The sequence below is a fragment of the Eptesicus fuscus genome, chromosome 6, assembly GCF_027574615.1.
Source record: "Eptesicus fuscus isolate TK198812 chromosome 6, DD_ASM_mEF_20220401, whole genome shotgun sequence".
Classification (NCBI taxonomy): Eukaryota; Metazoa; Chordata; class Mammalia; order Chiroptera; family Vespertilionidae; genus Eptesicus; species Eptesicus fuscus.
The window spans coordinates 22,172,544-22,181,891 of NC_072478.1; the positions used below are offsets into that span (position 1 = coordinate 22,172,544).

General features: G+C 47.6%; 2 pseudogenes; both read right to left on the bottom strand.

Annotated features, from left to right (window-relative positions):
- Positions 1–253: 253 nt before the first annotated feature.
- LOC129149404 (cytochrome c oxidase subunit 6C-like) lies at positions 254–524 on the bottom strand (annotated as a pseudogene).
- A 6,985-nt stretch (positions 525–7,509) lies between these two features.
- Positions 7,510–8,456, bottom strand: LOC129149405 (40S ribosomal protein S11-like; annotated as a pseudogene).
- Positions 8,457–9,348: the final 892 nt, after the last annotated feature.

The window sequence follows — 9,348 nt, forward strand, 5'->3', positions numbered from 1 at the left end:
TAACAATAGTTTGCTAAATCCAAGGTCAGGAATTCTTTTGTATGTTTTATCTAAGCTTGTTTTAATTATGTCTGTTATTTAAGTCTTTGATCTTTCTGGGTAAATTACAGTATGTGGTATGATGTATATAGAAAAACCTGTTTCTTCCCCCCTCCCCCCCCCCACAGTATTTCATTGTTTATTTATCAAGAGAAACTATTCCTTAGCTCAAATATTCATGTATCATAGTTCAGGAATACAGGTCAGTGACAAACTTCCATGGAATTCAACCCAAAGAAATTCTTTACATTCCAAGATCACTTTGTACTCTGAAAGATACCAGCCTTCCTCATCTCCTCAAAATCTTTCTTGGAATCATAATTTCTTTAGAAATCTGCATATGCCTTCTTTCTGGGTTCAGCTACACCAAACTTATAGCAAGCTACAACCCCCAGGGATACAATTATGGCGCCAACAGTATGAAATCTCAGATGCTTGGCCAGAAGTCCACGCATCTGAGGTTTTGGCAAAGTATTGGAAGACATGGTAGTTATAGTCTCAACACCAATGTCCGTCCTTCCAGAGGGAGAACTGGACGACGCCCCACAAAACCTGTTTCTTTTGCATGAGGTTATCCAGTTGGCCCAGCACCAATTTATGAGGGGAAAAAGGGGATGAAAATGAATTCTTTCCCCATTCTTGGTACCTGTTAGAGAGTGGGAATTTTTGAGCATGCTTTCAGAGAGGCCGTGGACTATGCCCCAGATAGAGTTGTCAGTGCTGACACTAGGCCAGGCCTTGAGATATGGTCTCATGGCCCCTTCCCAGCACGTAGGCCTTCTTCTTCTTCTTCTTCTTTTTTTTTAAATATATTTTATTGATTTTTTACAGAGAGGAAGGAAGAGGGATAGAGAGTTAGAAACATTGATCAGCTGCCTCCTGCACACCTCCTACTGAGGATGTGCCTGCAACCAAGATACATGCCCTTGACCAGAATCAAACCTGGGACCTTTCAGTCTGCAGGCCGACGCTCTATCCACTGAGCCAAACCAGTTAGGACATGTAGGTCTTCTTTCATAGATCACTGTCAGCTCTCTGAAGAACAGGATGACCCTGTGAATAACATGGTCGTCAATGGTATGATCCTGACGTACCTTGGGAAAAACTGTTTTGTCTTGGGTTGCTTGCTCTGCAAAAACAGGATGTGATTAATGTGCTTAAAAGTGGTCCTACACAAAGGGTCGTGGCTGCTCTCTGGTCTCCCTGCCTGGAGAAAGGCAGAGCAGTCGCCGGTTGGCTGACCGGCCTGATAATAAAGGCTCCCTAAATTTTAATTTGGTCTGGGCTCCAGTGGTCTCTACTCGCATTCGCACCACAACATTTGGAGGCCCCCGCGAGATAACCAGCCTTTGTCTGGTCCTGTGACCAGAGCCCACCGGGGTCCCGGGACTCTCCGACCCAGGGGGAGATCTCTGAGAGACGTTCCTCAGCCCCGGGACTGGTAGAGGTCGGAGACCCTGCCTGCTAAATTTCCTGATTGACTCTAATCGGAGCCGCTTGGATCTGGTTCTTACCAGTAAGAAACTTATTTCTGGTTCTGTTCTGTGGGTGCCCATCTAGGGTCTCTGGAAGACTGGACACAGCGCTACTTCTGAAACCAGATCCCGGCGCACAATGGTGCCCCGCGATCCTCAGTTGGTTTTGTCTTTGTCTTTTGTTATTCTGTGTTATTGTGATCTGTCTCTATCATTAGAATGGGTCAGTCTGCTTCTGTCTGTACTCCCCTGCAATGTTTTTTGAAAATTTTTCAGGAATTCAAGCGACGAGCGGATGATTATGGAGCCTCCGTTAATGCTTTTGATTTACAGAAATTTTGTGAGCGGGACAGGAATGGGGAAGTGTTGGCTCAGGAGCGCCGCCTGGATGTGAAAGCGAAACATTCGTTGGCTGCTTCCTGCTCGCCCTCTACTGGGGATGGAGCCTGAAACCTAGGAATGTGCTCTGACCCAGAATCGAAAAAGCAACCTTTCAGTGCACTGGATGACACCCAACCAACTGGGCGACACTGGACAGGGCAGGCCAGAGAACGTCTATTTTATTTCTTTTTAACCCTTTGCACTCGTTTGCTTTTTTCTCGATTCCTTTATTCTACTCGGGATTTAATTTTTTAAATACCCCAGATTTTACAAAGCGCGGCAGTAGAATAAAAAACTGGAGTTTCTTTTCATACAAACTTATTTATTTGGATTTTTTTATATTTCAAATTATTGATACATTCAAAGAGTAATTTTAATCTCGATATCCGAGTGCAAAAGGTTAAAATATATTTCTATTGATTTCAGAGAGGAAGGGAGAAGGAAGAGAGATAGAAACACCAATGATGAGAATCATTGATAGGCTGCCTCCTGCACGCCCCCTACTGGGGATTGAGCCTGCAACCAGGGCATGTGCCCTTGACCAGAATCGAACCCTGGACCCTTCAGTCCGCAGGCCGACGCTCTATCCATTGAGCTTAACCAGCTAGGGCACCAGTGAACTTTTATAACAATTTATTGAACTCAAGAAATCCAACATTACCACTGGAAGTGTGATCCACACCAGAGTGCTGAGTAAGACAGGTTCTATCTAGAAACACTAGAAGAAGCAGGGGTCCCCTGTTCCTGAGTGGCATGTGCCAATTCTTGATGTGGGGTGGGCACTCAGGGACAATCCCCTTAGAAGTACATTTCTGGGCCTTCTTGGGTGGACTACAGACTCAACTAGGGAGACAAAGGTCTAAGTACAGAGCAGGTCAGGACCCCAGACCACAGAGGGTGCATCCCTGGCCTGACCTTGGGCACCCAGCAGCAGCCCTGGGGGGCAGTGGCCCTGGAGAGAGGTTTGAGGAGGGTGTTCAGGGAAGAGGGGCTGATCTCCAGGATGTGGTTTGCTGAGGGTCCCATGGGGGTTGCAAGCCTCGTGGCGCCTCCCCATCCTCTTCTTCACGTGAGACATGCACATGGTCTGCTCTCCACTGAAATAGTTCACTCTTCAGTATTGAAGTCCCACATGCATTGGCTGACCTGGGCTAGAGCCACCAGGTGTGGGCAGGGAACGCCAGACCCTCAGGAGACCACAGGATGTGCACAGCACAGCCACGCTGCGGAGTGCGAGCTGCAGGGCTCCCTGTGGGGCCTGGACCGGACCTCACCTCCCAGAGGCACCTGGAGATCTGTTCTTGGCTGCAAATGGTTTTTGGTTGTTTTTTTGTTTGTTTGCTTTTTGTTTTTGTTTTTGTTTTTGAGGTGAGAGATTGGGTTGTAGGTGAGGAAAGAATGGACATCTTATTTTTCATATTCCTTTTCATTTTCTGTATACATTATTTCTTTATATTGTAAAGCCAATAGGGAACTATCCAAGTCATGGAATTATCCAGTTTTGGATAATCTGGAATTATCCTCACAGTCACAGAGTAAAATCTACCTATTCAGAATGGATATTTCAGGGGGTGTAATATTCCAATAAATTCCAACATAATATTCCATTAAGCAGTTATACCTAGGTTCTCAAATAAAATATAGACTTGTAGGTCTTTATTTTTATTTTTCTATTCTTAAGTTACATGTTAATTCAGAATTGCACATAATATCATTTTCTAGATATATGTGTTTGAAATTTGATTAATCGAAACTTTCTCCTGGCCACGCCCTTAACACTCAAGAAAATCCTGCATGAGAAGAGCACTCAACTCCCACGCTCTGCTCTCTCCACAGATGCAGAACCAGCCACAGTGCAAAGAGCTTCATGGCTGGCCCTGGAGTCCCCTCTCCCCCACCCCATAAGCCCAAGTTCTTAAAGGACAATGGAGGGACTTTGCTGCCTGAGCTCCACCCGCAAAAGATCTCTCCGATGGGTGTGTGCATGACAGCAAGGTGGGGGTGGCCACCCATAGTTTGAAGTGGCCAGCAGCCCCCGCCCCCCTCACCCCTGCTTGAGCAGCATTCCTTGGAGGCCAAGGACTAGGATCGACATGGTCTTGGAACTAGGAACAGACCCCCAGCTGTGCCTGGGAGATGAGGTCTTGTCCTGACCCCACAGAAAAAAAAGACGACAGCTCACACTCAGCAAAGAAGTTTAATGTTTTAAACATTACGCACTTGTATCATTTTGAAAAGAAAAGTTGAATTTCGAAAGTCAGAAGGAGTCATTCAAAGATCTGAGTCCTGGGCCTTCCCCACAGCAGGAACAGCTGGGGAAAGGGATGCTGAGATTCTCCTCCTGGCCGATACCTGTTCTGTCTGAGCCTCCTGGGCAGTGACTGCTTCTCTCCTTGGCTTCCAGGCCCTGGGCTGGGCAGGGACCTGTCCTAAGTTCAGTGCTCCCGCCCTTTCCCTGGAATAGGCTCGGCAGACTCTGACCACCACCTGCACCCCCACGCAGGGGGTCCCATGCCTCCCGCGGAAGATTTTTAGGGAGCCTGAGGAGTAATGGCCTCAAACCATGAAGCAGCCCCACCCATCTATGATCTGGCCCCATTTCTCACATGTGCAGAGTAAACTTCCCGTGCATTTAACAGTGGTCACCATTCACTTATCCACTGCAAGTTATGGAGTGCTTTTTTCATTCAGCCAGGCGCCAGCCCAACACTCAGGAGCTTAGAGGTAACGTTAAAAAAAACGTTTTAAATATCTTTATATTATATAGCACAGAGCTTGAGATATGCTAGGTGTTTGAAGCATATTTCAAACATTAACTCTTTAATATTCTTCATAAATTCACAGGAGATATGCTAATTATTACTGTCAACTGTCAGATGGAAAATCCAAGGCACGAATATTGTTGCCAAAACTTGCACCTTAGAGTTTCTGTGAATAAAACCTCTGGGCGCAGCTTAGCTGGGTGCTTCTGACGGACTCAAGGTGTCTCACAGGCTGGAGCTGAGGTCTCAGCCGAGGCTGGACTGAGGCAGATTTGCTCCCGCACTCACACACGGGTGCTGTCAGGTTTCAGTTTGGACGGAGAACTTAGTTTCTGACTGTCAGTTGGCTGGGCACTCCCTCAGGTCTGCCCTATGGGGCCTCTACGTGGTTGCTCTCCTAATTCCGGGGCGTGAAGGGGAAGAGAGAGAGAGAGAGAGAGAGAGAGAGAGAGAGAACGAACTTCATGCCCAGAGCCACCACTGGCTCTGGAAGAAACTCAAGAAAGGAAGTTACAGATTGTAAATAAAACTTGAACATGACATCCCCTCACCTTGGCTGCATTGTGTGTCCAGAAGCCAGTTCCTAATGGATTAGCGGGGACACTAGGATGTGCACAGCAGGAGCAGGGCCCCCGGAGCCATGTGGAGCCTGTGCACCACATAGACCACAGGAGGTGCGGGTCTGATTTCACGTCTGACAGGAGACCACACGAGGTTTTATGAGAGTAGATGATAATGTCTGAATTTCCTTAGTTAATTTCAACCCTTAAAAGTGCAGACCTTCAAATGTGACTCAGAAGGGAGGGACATTCCCAGGATCACAGCCCTGAAACCCAGGCCTGTTTTAAGTGGTGTGCCAGGCTCCATCCCACGCTTCTTGTAATTCTGCCATCTCTGAGTTTATGCCTCAGACGCGTGTGGACACCAGCCCACAGGTGGTGCAGGTTTTATGTCCTATACACCTGCTGATGACCCTAGGAAGTAGTTTCTAGCAACATCCCCACTGTGCAAGTTGGGAGAAAGGAAAGGCCCTGAGAGGCACAATGGTCTTTCAGGACACAGAACTGGTCAGGGAAAAAAAAAGTCAGAACTCAGCTGTCTCCTAAAGGACGGGCCGTAGTAACATTCCCGGGAGCGATGGGAAGAGCTGTGTTGGATTTCTATGTACAGTTACAGAGATGACAAGGGTGAGGAGGGTAAGTCAACAGCCAGAGGGAGCTTTGAGTGGGTCTGATTGAAGGGAGGGGCTCAGGTAATGTAATCTTGACCAAGTGACCTCACTCCTTGGTGACAGAACAAAACAGAAGTTAGAACTCTGGTAACCAGGTACCCACATTCTAGAGACAGGCCCCTGTGCAGCTCACTTGACTGGAGACAGCGGAGAGGAAAGGATGTTCTCCAGTTCTCTCCTGACTTTCTGAGGCTGTGGATTCTGGAAAGCCAGTAAATGGTGTTGATCGCTGTTAGACGCTGACTCACCTTTTACTTCCCATGCAACTTGGTGTTCGGCAGGGCATATGCTCAGGTGACACAGGGCAGCTGCACATTCCCTGCCCTTTCTTCTGTGTGTTTTGGAGTGGAGGGAAAGGTAGGTCGGGAGGGGGCTTCCTGGGCAGAAGCAAGTTGTTGAGTATTGGAAGCCTGATGTGTCTGTTAAGTGAATACCCAAGGCCATGTGACAGGATAAAAAGTGAGTGCTGAGTCCTGGCTGGTGTGGCTCAGTTCATGCCCTGAGAGGTCGCTGGTTTGATTCCTGGTCAGGGCACATGCCTATGTTGTGGGCTCAATCCCACTACAGTGGTGGGTGTGCAGGAGGCAGCCGATCAATGTTTCCCTCCCTCTCTCTCTCAAATCAATAAAACATTTTTTTAAAGGAGTATTAAAGACCAAGTTTCCCTACTACTGGTCATTTTGGGCCCTTAAAGGTGTCATTTTGTTCCCTTCATGGCTGGAAGTCTATGCAGATGCCTCTCTGTGTCTGATCAGGGGAGCAAAATGTATGGTGAGGTCCCCCCTGTGGTGATGCCCAGGCAGGCCCCTGATGTGCCCTGGCCTGGATACCGAGCATTGTTTTTACTGAGAGATTATGGAGGAGCTGGTAGATGGGTTCAAATTCTTGATATCCTTGGACAGAGGGCAGCTGCATCAGGCCACCGGCAGTCAGAGCAGGTGAGAGGTGAGAGTGTGCACTGAGGTGTCTGTACACCCAGGATCCCAAGATGACCTGGGCAGGCCCAGAACCTGGACTCAAATCTGGAGACTTTTGGGGGGACCTCCCAGGCTTTCCCACTAGTGTCCCACTGCCCCACTCCCAAAGGAGTCTGGGCCTCCATTCTTTCCACTACCAGATATATGAAAGGATAGAAAAAATTTTTTGAAATAGTGTTAGAGAAATCTGTACATTGTTGGAATTTACACTAGGCCATGAACATCTTGCATTTTGCTGCTGTTTTGATGGTTTGAATTGCCTGCCCCAGGTATCCTGGGTAGTAGTCCGCCTCACTGTCCCTCCAAAACTTCTTCAAGTTTTACACATCATTACACTTAGTAGGAGGGTTTATACAGAGAAAGAGAGGATAGGATTAATCTGTTCTACAGGTGTATGCAATCTGTGCTCTACAGAACGCACCTCTGGGACTCCACCACTGGGAGTCCCCTCCCCCCAGTCGAGGAGCTGGGGCCTCATTTGTCATGATGTTTGGCAAGGGAGGTCATTTGCCACAGTGATGCAGTCCTTCAATGCAGTTGGACCTCAACATTATTCAATTCAGTTGTTGTGTCCATTATTTTATTGGGATCATCTACAGTGGTTTCTGATAGCCCTCGGCAGTTTGGGTCAGTGGCTAGAGCATCCATCCACCTGTGGTCCAAAGGGTTCCAGGTTCAATTCTGGTCAAGGACACATACCTTCATTGCAGGCTCCTCCCCAAGATCTTTAAAAAATAATTAAGTGGCTTGTAGATGACCATCTTTTATCTTCGTGTTCATCTGTTTCCTCTGTGCTTCTGTGTGACCTCACCTCTTTTGTTTGTGTTTTTGTTGTATGCTTTTTGTTTTGTTTTGTTTTTTAACGGAGAAAATACCTTTATTTTTGGAGGGAATGGGCAGGTATCCAGTCTCAGAACTTCTGGAAATGCTTCTTGGTGCCGGCAGCTTTGGTGACCTTGAGCACGCTGAAGTGCACGGTCTTGCTCTGGGGCTGCCACTCATCAACCATGACAATGTCACCACTCTGGACAACTCTGAAGGGGGGCAGATGCACTGACATGTTCTGTGGCACTTCTCGCAGCAGCTGTTCTTTCGGATGTGGTGCAGGTGGTCTCCAGCGTGACAATGGTCCTCCACAGCTTCATCTTGGTCATCACGCCAGACAAGATGCGCCCTCAGGTGGAGGCATTGCCAGTAAAAAGGCATTTCTTGTCAATGTAGGTGCCCTCAATGGCCTCTTGGATGTCTCGAAGCCTGGATCCTTGTAGTTTGATGGTAGCTTCTCTTTGCCAGTTTCTCCAAGCAGTACCCTCTTTTTAAAAATGTTTTTAAATAAAATTTTTATTGATTTTAAAGAGAGAGGAAGGGAGAGGAGGGAGAGAGGGATCTGCTGCCTTCCTTACCTGCTGCCTCCCTCACACACCCTGACCAGGGATCAAGCGCGCAACCAGGGCATTTGCCCTGACCGGGAATCAAACTGACGACCTTTTGATGCTCAACCAACTAAGCCATACCAAGCAGGGCCCCTCTTTTTATTTTGAAAGATGTTCAGCTGCTTTTGATAGGCATGCTCAGTCAGAATGTCCACCATCTTCACAGCCGCCAGTAAAAAAGAAAGCAACCTGACCTCTTCTTGTAAGAACACGTCATATTGGATTAGGACCCATACCGATGAACCCACTTAACCTTAATTATTTTCTTAAAGACCATCGATCAAAATACAGGCACATTTTGAGATAATGAGCTTTTAGACATCAATGTGTAAATTGGGGACACACAACTCAGCTCTTAACATAAGATAATCCTTGGCTGAGAGAGTAGCCCAGGGATAGAACTGCTAGCGGAGGGATATGCATATGTAACATTTTCATAGCTATAGATTCCAATTGAAAAGGCTATAACAGTGACATTGCCACCTGCTCTTTCTAATGATGGCTGCTTCCTCACATTCAGCCTGACATCAAATTTCTTCTTTTTAAAAAAAAAAACACAATTCCAAACAACTCATTAAAACAAGGTTTCCCCCCCGCCCCCCCCTCTCTCTCATAAGAAGTAAGGGGCAATCAGGCAGGCAGGTGAGCGGTTAGGAGCCAGCAGTTCTAGATTGTGAGAGGGATGTTCAACTGCCGGTTATCCCGAGGGGTCCCAGATTGGAGAGGGTGCAGGTCGGGCTGAGGGACACCCTCCCCCCTGCACTAATTTCTCTCATGAGAGAGAGAGAGAGAAAGAGAGAGAGAGAGAGAGAGAGAGAGAGAGAGAGAGAGAGACCTTGTTTTAATATTATAATACTAGAGGCCCAGTGCACAAAAATCCATGCACTGGAGGTGAGGGGAGACCCTGAGCCTGGCATTTCCCCTCTCACAGTCCAGGAAGTCCAGGAGCCCTTGGGGATGTCCTACTGAGGGCTTAGGCCTGTTCCCCACAGGGAGCGGGCCTAAGCCACAGTCTGGCCTCCCTCTGTGGGAGGTGACCAGCCAATCAGG